The sequence below is a fragment of the Sapajus apella genome, unplaced genomic scaffold (assembly GCF_009761245.1).
Source record: "Sapajus apella isolate SASKATOON/1434 unplaced genomic scaffold, GSC_monkey_1.0 scaffold79, whole genome shotgun sequence".
Taxonomy (NCBI): domain Eukaryota; kingdom Metazoa; phylum Chordata; class Mammalia; order Primates; family Cebidae; genus Sapajus; species Sapajus apella.
Genome location: NW_022437019.1, coordinates 5,754,072 through 5,776,186, shown reverse-complemented (window position 1 = coordinate 5,776,186; position 22,115 = coordinate 5,754,072). Strand labels below are relative to the sequence as shown.

General features: G+C 34.5%; 1 long non-coding RNA gene across 1 annotated transcript in view; it reads left to right on the top strand.

The window, feature by feature from the left end:
• The window catches only part of LOC116533085, a 706,275-nt gene that overhangs the window by 434,070 nt on the left and 250,090 nt on the right, over positions 1–22,115 (top strand). Inside the window, exon 2 of the long non-coding RNA XR_004261078.1 lies at positions 2,402–2,444. This is a non-coding gene — a long non-coding RNA (uncharacterized LOC116533085). The remainder of the gene's footprint in view (positions 1–2,401; positions 2,445–22,115) is intronic.

Here is a 22,115-nt window from a genome sequence, read left to right as displayed (position 1 = left end):
TAGATATGATGTCTGCCCTAAATCATTCTCACAGAAGTTAAATGGCCAACTATATCACAGAAAGGATTTTTGCAATCAAAGCAAAGAAGGTGACCCAAATACTTCTTTTATCTAAAGAATAATTTGGGATAGATATGGCAGCATTTATCATGGAACATGAAAGCAATTAGTTTAAATTTTAGTAACTGATGGATACAATTAGTTTTTCTTACATTCCTACTCAGTGCCAGATACTATCTAGTGAAATGGTGAATGATATAATTCAGTGTTTTCTAGAGGAAATTGGGAAAGATAAAAATAAACTCTAGTCTTAGAAGATACTCCGTAAAAAAATAAGTCCCAGGTAAAATAGTGTTAAATTCTGCATCTACTTACCTTTTTAATAATCATTGTTATTTACAGAATATGAAACACTTTCATGGTTCTGCTGTGTCCTTAAGTAAATATATTTGCTTAACCTCTGAACCATTCAGAACCTTCCAAATTTATCTCAAAAAATTATTTTTTATACCCAGAAAACAATTATATCAACATTCTGGAACTGGTACTTGCATACAACTAATTTTTAAAATATGCCTTGTCATTGCAATCACAACTATTGCCTATAGGAGCCTACATTCTAGTAAGGGCAATAGACAGTTATAGTACCATATGCAAAGCCATGCTATGGGTGTGAATACATTTGCTATAGAAACACACAACTAACCCAGCCTCAGGATGAGGGCTGGGGCAGGAAAATTCTCGGAGAAGGTCTAATAAAGTAATTCCTGAATATCCTATAGGTCTAATAATTTACCTAATAGATAAGCTAGACCTATAGGAATTACTAAGAAAAAGGGAAGGAAAGAGAGTTCTAGACTTGATATTTAAAGTACATTAACACAGACTTGTTCTGCGTCTCAGATTTCATTGCAGGGTCACTACAAATGTCATTGAATCACATAATTATGCAATCTTAGGTGCAGGAAATAAACATAGAGATCGTCTAGTCCAGATGCCTTTTATATAGTAGCCAAAGGGAAGCCATCTAACATCTGTTTAAATGTTTTTACTCACTGGAAACTATCTCATGAAGCATTTTCACCCTTATATAAAATGAAATCACCCTTCCTATAACTTTCACCTGCCCCAGTCTGCATTCTTGAGCTGCACCAAAGAACATGGACTTTATTACTTTGGGAGCATTGAAGTCATTTTCTATCAGTGATGGAATTTAAAATCAGGTCGATTTAATGGAGTTTTCAGTTACTGTGTCTGTTTATTTTCAACCAGACATTTCACTGCTTTTAACATGTGAAATATATCTGCACATCCTAAAGTTTTCTTAAAACTACAATATAAATACTTAGTTTTATATAAGTTTTTATTTATCAAGGGAGTATTTTGGAAATTTGGTTGTGGCATCTTTTTGTAAAATTGTTAGTTTTTAGGAATATTTTCATAATTCAGCAGGATCTACAATGTTAATGGACCTGAGCAGCAGGATCCTTGGACTGTATACTATAAATACTCCTCAGAGTGCTTGTAATTTCAATTCCGGAGCCTAATGCTGGCTGTAATTCATTTGTTTTTCTTCTCTTATTGAAAGTGATTCCCAGCAGCCTTCTGATTTTGGAAATCTATTGCTTTTGCTCAGTTCTAAGTTCATAGTCCAAATTTAAATTAAAGTTTGGTAGTGGAAAATCCATGGTAGGAATTGAAAAAATGGTGATGGAGAAGTAAATATTTTCTATGAGCAAAAGATCCTTTTAAAGGCATTTAAATCACTCAGGGGGAAATTAGAAGATTTTATTCCTCCAGTTTCATTTTGAGCTTCTAGTGCTCAGACTACCAAAACATATGAAAAATATGTTCTTCTCTTGATGAAAAATAAATAGTTGCAAATTACTCTATAGCTTCACATTTCGATTTAAACATGAGATACATGAAATACAACTTGATGTTCTATGCTCTGAGATAAAAGGAAGGAAAGAGAGTTATTTAGTTGGCACTGCAAAATTAACATGGATACAATTTTTAAAACATTAAAATCACATTGTTCTAGCTTTACACATAATTAGAATTTTAGATTGGATATATCTACAAGTAAATTTCATGATTTTATAAGTAAGAAAACTAAGGCCAGTAAAGTTAAATGATTTGTATTAGAAGTGGAAAACCACTGACTATTATTCACTTCCTATAGAATGCTTTTTTTCTGTAATAGAACAGCAGTCATACAATGAATGTAAAAGTATTTTGACTATTTATATAGTGACAGTAGTCTTATTTGAATAAATGCATTAAGTTCAAGAAAAGGGAGGAATCTAAATTTGAAAAATAAAACTTCTTAAATAGTATATGATATAATATTCATTATTTCTAATTTTCTTTTTCTTTTGTTTTTTTTAACCTCCACCAGGGAAATCATCTTTTGGGAACTTATCTAAGAAGAACTTCTTATGGTAAGAATGTTTAATAAAATAACATTTTATAAAAATGATCATATAATTTTATTACATGACATCTTTATTTTCAAATAGAATTTCCAATATACAAGGAGCTGATAAAAATATGCACTCTATTTATGTGACATATCAAATTATAGATACTGAAATGGAGTCACCAAGTATCTGCTATTTATTTTCACTGAGATTTGAATATCTGATAGTAGATGAAAATGTTACTTCTTTAAGAATAAGTTTTATCTGTTTTCTCCCAGTGTAACACATTGGAAACTTATGCTACGAAATAAAAACCAGGCTATTGACATTGATACATGTAATATAAAGAACATTTCCATCACCACATGAATCCCCCCCACTGCTCTTTTATAGTCATACCCATGTTCCTATTCCCCTTAACTTTTAGTAATTACTAATCTGTTCTTCATTTCTAAAATATTGTTATTTCAAGAAGATTATAAATAGGATCGTGCAGTATATTCATGGACAAGATTGGCTTTTCACTCAATATAATTCCTTGAAGATATACACCAATAGTCATTGTATTGATAGTTCATTAATTTTTGTTGCTGACTAGTATTTTTTGCTATAGATGGACCTCAGTTAGTTTAACCATTTACCCATTTAAAGACATCTAAGTTGGCCAGGCGCGGTGGCTCACACCTGTAATCCCATCACTTTGGGAGGCTGAGGCGAGCAGATTGTCTGAGCTCTAGAGTTCAAGACCAGCCTGGGCAACATGGCAAAACCTCGTCTCTACTAAAAATACAAAAATTTATCCAGGCATGGTGGTGCGTGCCTATAATCCCAGCTACTTGGGAGGCTGTTAAGGAGAATCACTTCAAACTGGGAGGTGGAGGTTGCAGTAAGCCAAGATCATGCCACTGCACTCCAGCCTGGGCAACAGAGCAAGACTCTGTCTCAAAATAAATAAATAAAGATATCTAGATTGTTGTCAATCTTTCGTTAGTGTAAATAAAACTGCTCCATTCATAAAACTGAACATTTATTACAGGTTTTTTGTGTGTGTAAACTTAAGTTTTTATTTCTCTGGGAAATGAAAAGAACCATTATATATATTTTTAAATTAGAAATACAAAAATGTTTTAAAATATTATTCGCTGCTGGCCCTCAAACACAAGGTTAACTGAATCAAAACAAGAAGAAAACTTGAAGTAAGTTAAAAGGAAATAACTTTTAATTGAGCTATGTAAGCATCTTTACTGTCATTATTTTTATTGTGGCTGGTATATCTCTGATATCAATAGCCTCATCTTATTTATCTAAGAAATGTCCAATTTCCTCATTATGCTCTCTTCCTCTGCGGCATTTTTTTCTTCTTATAAGGACTACAGTCATACCTTCCTTTGAATTTTTACTCAAAAATTTTATATGCTAAGCATTAACTCTTGGTTTATTTAGCCACTGATACATATTGCAGGCATTTATATTCACAGATCAACTTGTAAAGGATCAGAGCTGCAATATCTCCCTTAAGACCTAAGGACGCTCTTCTAATTTACTACAGCATGACATGACAAAGTGTCAGGGTGTGTTTTATAGCATTTGTTAATAAGCTACATTTCTCTTGAGGTATATTTTCTGGCCTGGCAACATGCCTTTACTCATCTAACCTTAAACTCTAAGGAAAACGGCATTCTGCCAAATAACCATATGGGAAAGACAATGTTCTAAGCATACCAAAAGAATAGGTAAATACCTATATACACACACAAAAAGAGCTGCATGTGTGTACATGTATTTTTATCTATGTGTGTATATATATAACTGTATGTATGTATATATATCTACCAGCCATAAAATACTGCTCTATCACAGAAATTCCACTATATTCATGGCTAAGACTAGGGGAGTAAAAGAAAAGACTGTATGTGTTGAGTACTTGTCTTGTAAGAATTGTTAAAATTGCATATGCCTTATTTATAGAGAAAGATAAATTGGAAATAGACCATAATGTATACACATACCAACTATAGTAGAAAAAAGTTGTGTCTGTCTACAAAATTGCAAAATTTAGATAAAATTCAGAAGTTTTCATACTTCTTGCTGTTTTTATACTTATTGAAACCAAGTCAGATAAAATTAAGGATTTATTCATACATTTAAGAAATATTCTATCTATCACTTTCTTTGTGAAGGCTCTGATCTAGGTGATGGAAATCAAAGAGAACAAAGTCCATGCTTAAAGAGCTCATAGTTCAGTGGGGGAAGATAATCCATACAAAATCCATACATTTTGTATCCATATGTAAACAGATACAAAATTGTCAAATATTTTGCTCTGAAGAAAGTGAAAATGTGATAGGATAGAGTGGTTAACAGAATAGTGATGGTGGCTACATTAGCTAGAGTAACCAGAGAAATCTTCCCAAGGGGATGATATATAGCAGAGACAAGATACTGAGCTGGGACCAGCAATGCAAAAAGATCCCAGGAACTAGAATATTCCAGGTGGAAGGAATAGCAAATGCATCCTTCAGATGGAAAGGAGCTAGGACTCTGAAAGACTAGAAAATCTCAGCCTCTTTTGCTGTGCAGAAGCTCTTAAGTTTAATTAGATCCCATTTGTCTATTTTGGCTTTTGTTGCCTTTGCTTTTGGTGTTTTAGTCATGAAGTACTTGCCTATGCCTATGTCCTGAATGGTATTACCTATGTTTTCTTCTAGGGTTTTTATGGTGTTAGGTCTTATGTTTAAATCTTTAATACATCTGGAGTTAGTTTTTGTATAAGGTATAAGGAAGGGGTCCAGTTTCAGCTTTCTGCACATGGCTAGCCAGTTTTCCCAACACCATTTATTAAATAGGGAATCTTTTTAACCATTAGAGAGAACTGGCAACCAACAGAATGGGAAAAAAATTTTGCTAGGTACCCATCTGACAAAGGGCTAATATCCAGAATCTACAAAGAACTAAAACAAATTTACAAGAAAAAAACAACCCCATCAAAAAGTGGGCAACGGATATGAACAGATACTTTATAAAAGAAGACATTTATGCGGCCAAAAAACATATGGAAAAAATGCTCATCATCAGTGGTTATCAGAGAAATGCAAATCAAAACTGCATTGAGATACCATCTCACAACAGTTAATATAGCGATCATTAAAAAATCTGGAGACCACAGATGCTGGAGAGAATGTAAAGAAACAGGAACACTTTTACACTGTTGTTGGGAGTGTAAATTAGCCCAACCATTGTGGAAGACAGTGTGGCGATTCCTCAAGGATCTAGAAATAGAAATGCCATTTGATCCAGCAATCCCATTACTGGGTATATACCCAAAGGCTTATAAATCGTTCTATTATAAAGACACATGCACAAATATGTTCATGATGGCACTGTTTACAATAGCAAAGACTTGGAACAAACCCACATGTCCATCAGTGACAGACTGGTTAAAGAAAATGTGGCACATATATACCATGGAATACTATGTAGCTATAAAAAAGGATAAGTTCATGTTCTTTGCAGGGACATGGATGGATCTGGTAACCATCATTCTCAGCAAACTGACACAAGAACAGAAAACCAAACGCTGAATGTTCTCAATCATAAGTGGGTGTTGAACAGTGAGAACACATGGACACAGGGAGGGGAACATCACACACTGGGGTCTGTTGGGGAGCGGGGGCCTAGGAGATAACAGGAGGTGGGGAGATTGGGGAGGGATAACATTAGGAGAAATATCTAATGTAGATGATGGGGGGATGGAGGCAGCAATCCACTGTGGCATGTGTATACCTATGTAACAATTCTGCAAGATTTGCACGTATACCCCAGTACTTAAAGTATAATAATAGAAAAAAAAAAGGAAAAAAAAAAGAAAATCTCAATCTCTGTATTTTAGAAAATAATTGCTTGAATCCACAACTTTGTGGAGTCAGAATCTTGCCAGACAGCACTGGCCACCCCACCACTTTGAAATCATTTACCAAATGGACGATGAGAATAGTTGTCATAGCAGAAAGAAGATGGCATATATTAAAGAATGACAGAGAAATCAGCAACTGGAAGAACAGAAAACTTGAAGTGCCAAGTGGATGTAAACAGAGAAGCAAGGAAAGTTTGATGCAGGTTGAGGGAACTGTGTGGATTTTAGTCTGACTGAACAGTTCAAAAAATAGTAATGGGCTGGTGTGACTGGAGGAATAGGCAAAAGGAGGGCTTATAGGGGAAGAGGTCTTGAGATAAACTGCAGAGCCAGAATGGAGAGACTTTAGGATTTTATTGCTTAATTTAGGTAAAACGCTTTTCTTAGTGAATCATAATGGCTGCAAATATGGACTCTTAAACCAGGACTCCTAAGACTGAATCTTATTATAACCCTTACAAGCCAGGAATCTTTTTACTATCATTGTTTAATTTTTACCTCCCAGTATGTAAAATGATACTATGTTATCGAAACACCAGGGGTTTGGTCTAGGTCCTGCTAGTTGCTGCGTAGAAAGCCAATGACAGAGACAATGAGTATTGCCAAGGAAGAAACTTTTATCAGGTGCTAAGCCAAAGCAAATGGGAGATCATTCTCAAATCCATCTCACTGACTGACTAAAACTAGGCATTTATATAGCAAGGAAGAAATGTGGAAAAACAAAACAAAACAAAACAAAAACAAAACAGGAACTAGAGAAGGGCAAGGAAGCAATCACGATAAATGAGAGGTCCAACATTTCATTTTCTGGATTTGGTAATCTGGTGAGTTTCAGTTCATTGATACCTTTTTTCAGATGTCTGAAGGTCATTTCCTGAGGAAGAAACTAGATAAAACAAATATAAAGTTCAAGCTTTAAGACCAGAAATGTCAATTTCTATGTTCATTCAAAAAATTATCTATGAGACTGTTGGGTCAGTTTCAATATTTGAACTTACTTCATATGGGATTTGGAGCACTAAATAAGTTATTTTGAATAAAATGGAGGAAAACTAGAGAGTTTTAAGTATAGAGATTATAAAATGTTGCTTGAATTTTAGTGGAATTACTTTGGCTGTTTTGCTGAGAATACACCAAAGAGTGAATGCACAAGTTGAAGTAAGGACCAGTCGGGAAGCAATTAAAGTTATCTAGAGTTTGGAACAGGACAGTGACAGTGCAAATGGTGGAAAGTGATCAGAATCTAGATACAATTTGAAGGTTAACCCCACATGATTAGCTTATGAATTAGATGAGCAATATAAGATAAAGTAAGGAGTTAAGAATAAAGCAATCTAAAGCAATCTTCACTGAAATAATAGAGCAATCTTCACTGAAATTTGGAAGACACAGATGAAGTATGTTTGGCAGGAAGATCAGAAATCAGCTTTGCATGTGTTAACTTTGAGATGCCAATTCAACATCCAAGTGGAGACGTTTTTTAGGCACTTGGATATCTGAATTAAGATTTAAAGCCAGGAAGCTGGGTGAAGTCACCAAGGGAACAGATCAGAAATAGAAATGAAGAAATGAAAGAAATGAAGACTGGTATACTCTGATGAGGGTCACAGAGGTAGAAAAGTAACCTGAGCATTAAATGAAGAAAATGCTTTAAGAAAGAGAAAGTGTCCAACTGTGTCACCTGCTGCCGTTGGGTTAGGTAATATGAGTCCAGAGAACTGTCATTTGTGGGGATGAAAGTGGACTTAAGAGAGAATGAGAAGAGGAAAATTGAAAGCAGTGTGCACCAGAACATTGCTTCAAAGTATTTTTTCTATAAAGGAGAGCAAATAAAGGAGATAGGAGGTAGTAGAAGTAGGGGAAGGGGGTTGGGAATGGGAGTAATCTGGTGGAGATGGTGGAGAGGATAAATGTGATGATAAAGGAGAATGATATCCCTCACTAGGTGGAAAGTCATGGGATCTCCAGTTTCGATGTGATGATTGTAGATGTCATTGTGAACATTTCATTTATATAATTGGGATGAAAAACAACAAAATGTCATTGGCATAAATGAAATAAAATGCATTCCATTTATATAATTGTGGTGCAGAAGTTTGTAGGAGAGTAGAAGTTTTGTTTTTTGTTTTTTTGAGATGGAGTCTTGTTCTGTCACCCAGGCTGAAGTGCAGTGGTGCAATCTCTGCTCACTGCAACCTCTGCCTCCCAGGTTCAACCAATTCTCCTGCCTCAGCCTCCTGAGTAGTTGGGACTACAGGTGTGTGCCATCACACCCAGCTAATTTTTTGTACTTTTAGTAGAGATGGGGTTTTACTGTGTTAGCCAGGATGGCTTCCATCTCCTGACCTCCTGATCCACCTGCCTTGGCCTCCCAAAGTGCTGGGATTACAGTCGTGAGCCATCGCGCCCAGCTCGAGAGTAGAAGTTTTAAGAGCCCCAGTCTAGTTTATTTGATTTTCTCAAGAAAAGAGAAATGAGGTTGTCAACTGAATGTGAAATTGAGAAATATTGAAGGTTTGAAGACAGGAAAGGCATCATACAGTTGTCTGTGATGGTGGGAAACTTAAGTACCCGACAATATTAAGACATCAACTGAGGTTCCTGTCCAAGCATTTAACATATTTTTATTTTTAAATTTTTTTGCTAGCAATATTCAGCTGTCTGGGTCCAAGTGTAGAGTTGGTGGAAAATTGCATTTCACTAGATTTGTGGTTTTGTCAAGTGAATATTATGAATCAAGAGACAGAAAGTTGAGGGAGTATCCGAGTTTGTGATTGTATAATTAATTGTGGAATTTAAATTGGGCAAGTATAAAACAAGGGTGAGAAAATGAATAGAAGAGCAGTTGAGACTGTATGTGTAGAAAGAACTGTTGGTATTGATGTCCTGAAGCAAGTAAGATGTATAGAGAGAAACAAATGATGAGAAAGTGGGATGCTTGAAGCTGTAAATGTGGAGAAGTTACTGTAACATGTATGACCATGAGAATTGTGTCTGAGAGATGGTGGAGGACGCCATCATTGGAGGGTAAGATTCCAAATTTCTGGGAAGAGAGGAATTTGCGAGAATCATCGTTGTATAAATTGATGTCACCAAGATTTAAGACTGGAGTTTTCTTGGAGAGAGCAACAGTGATACAGAAACCAAACTCTATAAAAAAATGAGAAGGAGTAACTTGAGGCACAGTAGCTGATTGCAGTAAGGGCTGGTCTGGGCTGGTCATGTCCTCACTACAGCATTACCAAGAGAAGGCAGAGGGAAGAATCTGGAACTGGAGATGAGGCATAAGGTGGTCACAGAGTCCGCTACCAGGCCTCATGGTGTGAGAGAGAGAAAATACACAATGCTCCACTGGGAAAGCACTGTACTCAGAGAAGATCCAGGGGTTCTTTGAGCAAGATGATGAAGGGAACATTAAAGTTTCAGGATGTTACACGGTGAATTCCACAGAGCATAGTGGGGAGTCTCTGGAACTGTGGAAGACTCGTAAATGGGGACTAAACAGGGATGTGCAGCCTACGCAGGTAAAAATGAGGAAAATGAGAGATGAAGTCGATTCATACAGGGATTGTTACAGGGATTTGAAATAGACCAGAAAAAGGATGTAGGCATAGTGGTATCAAGGATGTAGAAGTGGTGGGAGAATGTGGGTGTCTAGGGGAGCCCTCTTCACTCCTTCTGAAGGAGATTTGGGGGCCAGAATTACTTGAGCCTTGTACTCACATATCTCTCTCTTGACCACTATTGCTTAAGCATTCAATACTTCATGGGATAGGTAGTGGGAGGAAGGGGATCTTTCTCTAAGTGCAAAATAATGGAAGTTTGTGTTGACTTTCTAGTTCAGGAAATAATTCATTTTTAAAGTGAAATAAAAATAAATATTACTTATGATCTGACCCAGCCCAATTACAATCATTGAGAGATCACTTGGGAAGAGATAGTGGACATATTCTTAGAGGTTCCCATCAAGTTTCATGTTAAGTAGAAATTTTGTTTAAACACCTCTCCAATAATTTGTCCGTCTTACTTCAAATAATAGGTGGTGATGCTCACAAGCTAGCCCTTTGGTATTGAATTTCTCCATTGACTTCATTAAGCACCACAGTTTTTCACTCTGAGATTTTCCTCACCAGGAGACTTTTCAAAATTCTCCTCTTCATCTCTTCTCTATTCTTGGTTGCTCAGGCAATAAAATCATAATCCTATCTTTTACAACATCACAGTCTGATAACAGCATGAACACACTCAGAGGATTCTTGCTCTCATTAAGCTTTTAATTTCTTTATTGGCTTTAATTAAATTTGAGAGGCTTTTTCAATAATAAGAAAGAAACATGTTTGTATGTTGAATTAATAGCATTGTATCAGACAGACTGTAGATGATATTTGGAAAGGAATAAGTTTTTCTCTTATCCTAGATGCACAAACGTGAAGTTCTTTATCTCTGCATTTCTTTCTGTTAAAGAGATGGACATTCCACCATATGAGCCATAACAGAAATTGCATTGCTTTCTTGACAAAATCTGGGAAGACAGTGACTCTCAGATAAAACTTTCTAAATAATATTTCAGCTGATTTTCTTGCTATAAATTAGATTGAAGAGTGTCTGTATTTTTACAATTTAATGAAGATCTTTTATTAATTCAGTTAATAAATATTCTTGAGCACCTCCAGTGTGGTAGATCTTCTAGAAAATGAACAGCATTAGTGCTTGAGGAAAGAAATCTATGTGCTCTCAGAGAGTCTGTATTATATTTACAGAGATAAACAATAAACAGGTAAAGTGATTTCAGTAGTAACATATTTTCAAATAGGTTTATGAATCATGAAAAAAATTAAGCAGAATTTCATGATGAAGTGGCTGATGGGAGACAGGTTTAGAGAGTAAGAGAAGGTGGTCAGAAAAGGTTTCTTCAAGTAATTAATATTTTAGTCAAAATCATTATTAATTTGTTACATGGAGTCCTTTCTGAAGTTTTGGTAAATCTACATGTTAATTTTGAGCAGCATATAGACATTTGTTATTAAAACTAAATGGGAGAAATGAAAGGTTATTTCAAATAATAAATCTTTTTAAAATTTTCCTAAAAGAATCAAATTCAAGGAAGATTATTATTTAAAGTATTTGAAAGAATTAGAGCCTCTCTATAAAGGGGAAAAATAAAGCAGATCAAAATGTCCCAAACCTGAGATTTGCTCTTCAGTAGGTGATCTGTAGTTGCACTGTTCAACATGCTTTACACTAGTCACATGTATGCTTTAACAAACTTAGCCAAATGATACTTAGTTAAATTAAACATTACTGTACAGCAAAAGAAATAATCAACAGATTGAACAGACAACTTACAGAATGAAAAAAATTTATTTGCAAGTTATGCATCCCATAAGGGACTAATATCCAGAATTTGCAAGGAACTCAAGCTACTCAACAACAAAAACAACAGAAAATAATAATAAAAAAAAACCATAAAAAGTGGGCAAAAGCACATGAACAGACATTTTTCAAAAGAAGACATACAAATGGCCACAAGCATAAGAAAAAAAAAAGTTCAACGTCACTGATCATTAGAGAAATACAAATTAAAACCACAATGAAATATTATCTCATACTAGTCAGAATGGCGATTACTAAAAAGTAAACAAGACAAACAAAACCCAAAAAACAGATGTTGGTGAGAATGTGGACCAAAAAGAACACTTAAACACTGTTGGTAGAAGTGTAAATTAGTATGACCTCTATGCAAAACAGCATGGAGATTTCTCAAAAAACTAAAACTAAAACAACCATTTGATCCAGCAATCCCCCTCCTGGGTATCTACCCAAAGAAGAAGAAATCACTATATTAAAAAAAACCTGCACTAGTATGTTTATCTCAGTACTATTTACAATGGCAAACATATATGGAATCAATCTCAGTGTCCCTCAGTGGGTGATGGGATAAAGTAAATGTGGTAAATATATGTAATGAAATACTACTCAGCCATAAAAAAGAATGCAGTCACATCATTTGCCACAGCATGGATGAAACAGGAGGCCATTATCTTACGTGAAATAATTCAAAACCAGAAAGTCAAATAAGGCATGTTCTTATTGATAAGCAGCAGCTAAATAATGTGTACACATAAACATAGAATGTGGAATAGAAGACATTGAATACTAGGAAGAGTGAGAGGTAAGGAGGGAGATGAGGGCTGAAAAAATTATTTAATGGGTACAATGAACATTATTCAGGTGATGGTTACATAAAATTCCAGGCTTTACCACTATGTAAATTTATGTAACACTTAATCCTTAAATTGCACTTGAACCCCTTAAATGTGCACACACACACACAAAGGAAACAAGCCTAGATAACATTGAGATATGCTGTAAGTGCAAAATAAACACTGTCTTTCAAAAGCTTAGTATAACAAAAAATTAAAATATTTATTTTTATTAATTATGGATTGAAATATATTTTGACATATTAGGTTAGATTGGATGTATTTTATAATTACTTTACCTATTTATTTTTTCCTTTTTGAAATGTGGCTAAAAATTTTTTAATTCTTTATGCAGCTCTTGCCTGGGATTCATATTGTATTTCTGTTCATCAGCACTATAGAATTGCCAATGCCCCCTTAAATGTATTGAACAGAATTTACAACCTAGTTGTTTAAATATGTTAAATGGTCTTGAAAGATGACATGGTTTCACATTTAGATGAGAAAATCCAAAGAGAAGCTATTGAAGACAAAATAATACTGAGGTTATATGATATTGACACGATTATCTATTAATGTTTGGGAATGGCATGCTACCACAAAATAATCATTGAAATCTGGCAATTTTGCATTCTGTTAGGAAAAAAACATTTTGATTTGTTGCAAAACTTGGAATATCATCTGGAATAATAAACTACACTAAGTTGAATAGGTAATATTTTATTCTTTACTACTATGTGAAACCTGCACTAAAACTTATCTTTCACTTTTAGGGACCACGCTTGGGCTAAGTATTACCTTTCATGAGTGAAATTATTATAACCAAAAATAGTAGTGAGATTTTTATTGAGATTCAAAAACTTTGCTCAAATAACTTGGTCTAAGGAAGTCAACCAGCGATACAGATAGGCAGAAAAACATCCTTTAGGCTGAAAGAATTCTGATGAAAAAGAGATTACCTTCTATAGTTTTCATTTGATTGCTTGCTTGTTTGTTTTAACTATCTCTTTCCCACACGTAGAGGCATGTTTTAAAGGCAGAAATACTTAAATGTAAAGCCTTACAAGAATAATAGGGATACCAGTTCATAATTACCAGTTTAGTACAAGTGGAAAACACAAATCTGCTTTTAACTAAAGTCCTTAAGTACTTTCAGTTTTAAAGAGCATGATAGAATACTGTAATACTTTCTCTGGTAAATATTGTTTAAAATTTCTAAATGGTAGTGTTCTTGCCGGCTAAGTGGTGTCCTTTTTAACAATGAGTAATTGGTTATTTGATAATAGGCTTTTGTGTTAGAGGTCTCTCTTGAAGGATTATCTGTTTTTCACTCCATGCTTATATGAATATTTGTTCATGCTGATGCAGCATATCTCTAATCTTTGCATAGCAGTTACTATTACTGCATAACAATCACTGCAGTATTCAGTGGGTTAGAATAACAATTATGTTATACTCACTAATTCTGCAGGTTAAGAATTTGGAAAGGTCACAGCAGAAATGGATTTTCTCTGTTCAGTGATAGGGCCTCAGCTGGAGAAGCTCAACATTTGAGGGTGAGTGACCAGTGATCATTAGCAATGCATTCTAGCTGTCAAATTTAAACTAAACTTGGACTTTGGATGGTAGATCTGCATGTAGTTTCTTCATGTGTCTTGGGCTTCCTAAGAGTATGGCTTCTTTACATGACAATTCAGAGTGTTCTAGTGAGTAAGAAGCTACACTGAATTTTATGACCTAACCTCAGAAATGACAAAATGTCACTTCCACCTTATTTCATTCGTTATAAGCAAATCACAATCCCACTGGTATTCACGGGGAGGAAGTAACATGAACTCTATTTTTCTTGATGAAATGTCAAAGAATTTGCAGACATTTTTTAAAGCCATTGCACATTGGGGGAAAAATCTCTTTGCAGAGCGAGCCTTGAAAGGCAATTTTAGAATTCTAAAGGTAGATGCTAAAGGAACTGTTAGTTCTCTGGCAGCCTAATGTTAATAATTACATAATTTATATTCCTGGACATTAGGGGTGATAGGAAAAGAACTGAATATTATTTATTCTCATAAAGAAAAGTTATTTGCTCCATTTAGAAATTAGTGAATACCCAATTTTCTAGAAACTTGAAAATAGAATTTGGAATTTAAGCTTTCAGCACCAAATCTTTTTTGCTTTCTGTTAACAACTTTCATTTTCTTCAAGCTTCTTTATCTTTTTTGTTAGTCCTGAAAATAAATGCATTAGTTTTTTAGTTTTAATCTTTTTACTCTTTTTGAGTAAGTAACCTAGTTATAACTTTTTATTGAAAATTAGACCCTAGTGAATGAGATTATAATCTTTAGGAAATCATTATTTCTTTCATTAGTTAAGCTTTTATTGTAGATTTTAGGATTACTATTTGCTTACTTTAAAATCAGTCACTCTCTTAAATGAGGATGAATATATGATGACTGAAATTTTGTGTGCTCATCAGTTACTCTTACATACATATAACATACATGTCTATGTTATCCTTCAGAATATTCCAGAATACAATGATGTGGGCTCTGCTCTTAGGGAAATTATATTTGTAGAAAAAAATATGCAAACAATAAATAAGTACATATATAATTAAAAACAGTAGGCAGTCATAAGTTTTGTGGTCAAAGAAAAATGGGATAAAGGTAAAATAAGGTGATGTGATAGGACTGAAGATGAAGGTAGGAGCTTGCTTTTGGTGAAGATCTCAATGGAATTATAATATTCGAACGGGGACCTAAATAGCAAGACAAGTGTAGTTTTTTGAAACTGGATTTTCTGAGTTGCGGTGACTACTTCAAGTAGAGCAGCCTTCACATTAGCTATTTTTCTGAGTGTCTAAATTTCAGTCTCATAGAGCAACTTGGTATTGCTAAAATATAAAATGGCTTCACCTTGCCATAACTTAGCATGTGTTCTCTTTGCCTATCATGGACTTCTCCTTTTCAACTAGAAAAACAAACAAATAATAAACAAACCCCAAAACTCCCCACCTCTTTATGTTTAAGATCCAACTAAATTATAAAATTACCTTTTCTCACCTTCTCTCGCTGGCTCTAGCTGCCCCAGCCTGGGAAGGCACCCTCTCCGGGTCTCCTTCCATGACAGTGTGGAAGCTGTCTTTTCACTCTGCCTAATAAATTACACTATAGCACACTCTTTGGGTCCATGAGTTCTATTTGAGCTGTAACACGCATCATGGCACTGAGGCTCCTTTCCCCATTCTTCAACGTTAGGAAAGGCCAAGAGCTAAGTTCCAGCTGTAGCTACTCTGCTTCTGTGGTGGTCCAGCAGTTGGGACTCCTGATTTGCAACCATCCGACCCGAGTTCGACTTCCCATGTGGGAACCAGGGAATCCAGCTGCAGCTACACCAGTTACATTACCATAGTATATCAGTGATATTTGTCCTATTGTTTCCTATTTATTATTCTCACTAGATGGTGAACTTGACTGAAGGAACTGTTTTGGTTTTGTGTGTTTACATCTACCTCAGTGGTTCTTGCATAGTAAACTAAAAAATGTTTCTTTAATATAGCTTTGACTCTCTAAACCAAATTATTTTGTATTAAGAGATTGCTGTTTGATACTAAATATTTCCAGGAGATTTTTCATTCAATTATATTTGACTACATGTTTTGTGTTTCTACCAATCCATGGGAGGTGACATTATAAAAATTTCCCTAATAACTTCCCTAGCACAATACTAAAACTTGAAAGATAATTTAATGAATTGACTGTGTTTTTAGTCAGTGATGAAAAACAACCCCAGAATGAGATGACTGATATTTATTGTATGGGATTTTCAGCCTTTCAAACACATTCTGCCAACTAATCACCTCCCGTTAAGTGTAAATGTGTTTTCAGTGCCCTGCAATCCAAAGAGCTATTCTGTTCATTCTTTGGTAATTGTAGGTTAGCTTGTCTATTAAGAACTGTGGAATAAAAATTACAGTGGTGAGAAAGTCATATATGTGCATTCCTATTCAAGAAAAAAAGCAAAGAGAAGAAACATACTGCCCTACTTTGCTTGCATGAAACTCTAGAATCTGGTTTCTCTTTTTATCTGCTACCTCTTTGTCTACCTTGGTTTTTCTTTTTTTCTTCCTGTGTAACTATGGTTCTTACCTCATGTTTAAACTTTTTATTATTATTTTCTCTCTAAATTCTTGCTAGTTAATAACATTATTATTAACTTCAAGATTTTAGAAGAGCAGTAATGATAGTAATGATTGATAACTAGACTCTGAGTTTCAGAAGAAACTTCCAAGTATATATAATGTTTGACATAGCCTTTATTTCTACAAATCTACTGCCTGTACTCTTTTAAAATACAGTATATGGCGGGGTGTGGTGGCTCACACTTGTAATCCCAGCACTTGGGAGCCTGGCAGATCGCTTGAGCCCATGGGTTGGAGACCAGCCTGGACAAACTAGTGAGACCTCATCTCTACAAAAATACAAAAAATTAGCTGAGTGTTGTGGCACAAACCTGTGTCCCAGCTCCTAGGGAGGCCAAGGTGGGAGGACTGCTTGAGCCCAGGAGTTGGTGGTTGCAGTGAGCTAAGATGACCCCATTGAGTTGGTGGTTGCAGTGAGCTAAGATGACCCCATTGCACTTCAGCCTGGGTGGTAGAATGAGATGCTGTCTCAAAACAAAACAAAACAAAACAAAACAAAACAAAACAAAACAAAACAAAACAAAAACAGTATAAATTTTAAATCTTTTATATTATTTATCTTACTGAGATGCCATGTATGTTCCCCAGCATATGCCCTATGTTTTACAAGGGTAGTCTCCTGACTGGTACCTGATGATATGGTCCTGATATATTTATTTTTGTGACCAGTTCCTATTTGCTCTAATTCTATTCCCTTTATACAGTACTGCTTATCTATCTCATACTTTGAAATTCTACCTCTAGGAATCATTTGGTCAGCCTTCATAAACACTTCCATTTTTCTCACTATAACGAATAAGAACTTGATCAAATAAAATTATTATATCCCATTGAGATATTTAAATATTTGAGTTATTATATCCCTTATAGATATTTAAATATTTTAGTAATATTGAGGATTCTTCAAAAGAATAGGCCATCAAAACTTAAACCACTTATGTACTATCCTGTACTATATATAGCAGATATATAATACAACCTTGTTGCAGATTGATTTCAGGAGAAAAGAGGTTCATTACAAGTTGGTAAGCCAAAATACAAATAAAGAAGATGATTGTTCACATGTCCTAATAAATTGTTCTTATATTAAAATCCAGTCCTATTCCAGTTGAGGTTTGCAGAGACTCTGAGTTTCAATAGTCCCATTAAAGCCTGTATGAAGTCAATAGGTTTTATACAAAAGTAAAGTTTGAATACATTAATCGTGGCATAGGAACTGTATTTAAAGAATGGATTCAGTGCAGAGCCTTTAGACTGAAGAGCAGCTCTTTGTTAATAACACAATGAAGATGGTAGCATAATTCTTGTTGAGTTGATGACCTTAATTAGATGTTGACACATGCATTCAATTAAATTTAGTCATTTACTGAATTACTGATCATCAACCTAGAAACTCTTATTTCAGCTAATAAAGAGTTCTAAACTTAGCACACTTCTTATAATAGAACTTATGTTGAATGCCACAGTTTTTTCTTAAGAAACCAAAAGGGGAAAATGAATGATGTGCCTTCTTTTTATCAGTCAACATTTTTTTAAAATTTGTCAACATATAATCATCAAGTGCATCTTAAATGCAAGACTCTGGTAAATACAAATCTTATGGCACTTAAATGAAAATAAAATTCTTGTAACTTTCAACCAAGAAAAGTGCTCTAGATAATTAGTGGAAAATAACTTGGTTTCAAGGTTGTTTTTACTTCATATAGGAACTGTCCTCATCTGGGAGAAAAGTTTCTTTTAGTGAAATTAGGTGGCTGATATAAAGCACATCACTGAATCAATTGAAGCAAAGCTTCAGATCATGCAAACATAGAAGTGTGAGAGAGAGACAGAAAGACTTAGAATACGTTAGCCACTATAAACATAGGAAAAAAATCCTAAGTGATGATAATTACTGAGATAGACATTTATTAGAAAGTGTTAGAAAAATGTTTAAAACCATTGATTAAAAACTACCTAAAAAGTCTACTTTGACAAATTATAGTTGCAGACAGATAGTTATGCAATTAATAATTTAAACCAAATGTATAGATGTAACATCTCAACACAGAGTAGCATAAATAATGATGATACTCAGAGTAACAGAATAGAACAAAGAAGATGGTACAAAGATATTTGGGTCCTGATAGATCAGCCAGAAACGTTCCTTAGAAGGATTGCCAATGTTTATGGTATTGAAGAGTTACATCCAAAACCCATTGTTTATTATTAATTTGTATATAATTATGCTTAAGTAAATAACATGATAAATGTAGTATCTTGGTATGTAGTTCTGTTATTCTTGGTCAACTGAATTGCACTATGATAAAATTCATTTCTAAATAATCCATCTGATCATTAAACTGAAAAGATATCTGAACAGGGTAACCACTTTTCTTCTTTCTATTACTATTATAATTCAAGTGAGGATGTCTGGTCAATAGGATCTTTAGGGAGGTCAGTGCTAACTGGAAGATACAATGTTCCCTGTGGAAATTAAATCCTGTCAGGGATATAAAAATAGCATTCTTTAAAATATACTAAATAATTTAAGTATGTCTATTATTAAATGCCAATTTGTGCAGATTTCATTTCTATGGATAATCTGAAGTAAGAAGAATCATGGCTAGGTGTGTCAGTTAAGTGTATTTTGGTTGCATAGCACAGCAAATTCAACCCAAAGTGGTTTAAACAAAACGGAAAAATAATCGCAGGTAACTGAGACTTCCAACAACACAGATGAACTTCCTAGCTGCTTGATTCAAAGGATCAAACAATGCCTTTCTCAATCCAATGGTTATCTCCAAATTTTGGTTCTGTTTTATACTAGCTCTATTTGTAGACAGACTTTCTTCTTCTGTTTGCAAGATGGCTTCAATTAGTCCAATACTGTAGGAAACGAAGACCATCTCTGCATGAGAAATCACAACAAAAGCTCAGGATGTCTAATTGGTTCTGATGAGGTCGTGTGCACACCCAAGAGCCAATCACTGGGGTCAGAAAAGTGTGAGGATCTCATTAGCCAGACTTGAGTCACATGCCAGCCTTGGCCCTGTGAATGAAATCAGTGGGTGTCACATGTACTTAGGGGAGGGGAGGAATATTTCCCAATATGAGAACCAACAGCTAAAAACGTATATTGTCCAATTCATGATAGATCTAGAATAACCTAGGAAGTTTCTAAAGAAATTGGAATAATTTAGCCTTGAAGAATGGGTAGTTGTGCTCCTTTTGACGAACTAAAATAGAAAACAGAGGGATTTAGAATCTTGTCTGGCATAGCAGCAATTACAGTTATTGTCAGTGAAGATATCTCTTTTTAAAAATAAAAAGATCCAATGAAATACATACAAACTAAGAAAATCTTCTTGTACTATATCAAACTTAGGCATACTAAATATTTACAAACTAATTTATTCCAAAATGCAACTGTTCCTGAGCTCCTGGGTAAATGGAAGAGAAAAGCATAACCTTTGTTCTTTTACATTGCATTTTATATGCAGGTTTCTGTTTTCTTTCAATGAGGACAAGTTACACATTAGACACAATATTTTTACTGTGCCCTAAATTTAGTTTGTGAATTTTCTTTGGTTTCTTCAGGTTCAGGTTTACAAAAAATAGTCACTTGAAGCACAAGTGAATACACAATAGGGTTGCCACCTTGAAAATATAAGCTATACTGTAGATGTTGGATCCTGACATCTATTTTCTAAAGAGCTTGTTATAAAACTTTAATGCTCAGGCATTTAATCCATCTGATTGATTTATAGGTATCAGATTAAGGTGTAGTTGAAACTATTGCTTGAGATCTGAGGTCAAGGAGGAGGGAACAGGGAATGGAGTGAAGGTGGAGAGAGGAGAGAGAGAGAGAGAGACAGAGAGAGAGAGAGAGAGAGGAGGATAGTATAGTAGTCTGGAACATAAAATGAAATATTGTCCTAAACCAGATATAAGAGATTCAAATGTTTCTTGATCTTTGGAATGTGTGAAGTGTATTTCTATTAGATGGAAATGCCTTTCAATGTGAGCTTTCTGCATTATAAAGAAGGAAATTGGCTTTCCATTCATGTTTCGGCCTTATCTTTTATCATCAAAGATGCTGCTATTTTGGTATCAGAGTCTGAAATGTGATGACAAAATATGACCTTCAGAGGTTCTGAGTGGAATCCAGTGGGTGGTATATGCACTCCACACCTGTGTTTCTCTCAGACACAGTTACTTAGACTCAGGATAACTTTACATCAGCTGTGTTAATGATGTATCATCAAGTGATAACATGATCACAGCTTTTGACACTGATTTTCTTAGGTATGGCATCGGTTTTCTTATAAACTTATTACCTTCTTCTTTTCTTCCATTAGCTTCCTTTTATTTTGACTATGAGGTTAATTTTCATTAAGCCTGAGTGAAATACTGAAGGGAAAATATGGAATCTGACAACTTCAACAAGAGAGGGAAAAGAAAAATGGCAGAAGATTTCAAAACAAATGTAAAGGAAGACAGGGCAACATTGACTCTGGTTAAAATTAAAAGCAAAGAAATAAGTGCTTGGAGACTCAACTGTGAGGAAATACTGACATATTTATCCAGCGTTCTTTAAGGGAGATTGAATAAGTACTTGCTTTTCCTCAGTCTATTTTATTTAGAATGTTAGCACCCTTACAAAATGAGACAAAAATGAGAGTTTTCCATTTTTGTCTTTTTGTATTATTTTAACTGTTGGTTGAGAAAGATTGAATTGTAGGTAATAAAACATATGAATGAAAGAGAAAAGATTATTTTTTAACATATAATCTATCACAAATCCAGGATTATGATTTGATTTCTTTAAAAATATTATTTATTAAAGATGACTGAGTCTTAAGTAACTGATTTCTAGAGACTGCAGTATATTCGTGTACGGATATGTGTGTATATGTGAGCTTTGGTGTTTTATTCTTTCTTTTTAACTCAAGTAATTTTGTGTTGATGTGATTTTAAATTGGGCTGGCCATGAATAGTTACTACCCCATAAGAACTACTTCTTGAAGATCTGCTTATTTAGTGTTGAAGATAGAATTTTAATACCAAGAAAATTAGAAAATGTCAGACCCTATACACCCACTAAAGAAGTGGTAAGCAAATGAATGTCCTTTACCCTGGAACCTAGAAGCTTAAATCAAATTTGCCCCATTTGGGGGCATAGTGAAAAATGTTTCATTTGTTTTATGCTTCTGGTATTTATATATTAAAGGCTTTCTGTGTATTTTTGAAGCAAATGAAGGAATGGGTTAAGAATTGAGGTTTTAGGACGCTTCAGTGTCTGCAAGTGACCAAATATTTAACATAATTACAATTTTCAGTTTTCTGTGTTTCTTTGCAAATAGACTTAACAAAGTTGGGGAATTACTTAAAGTTTA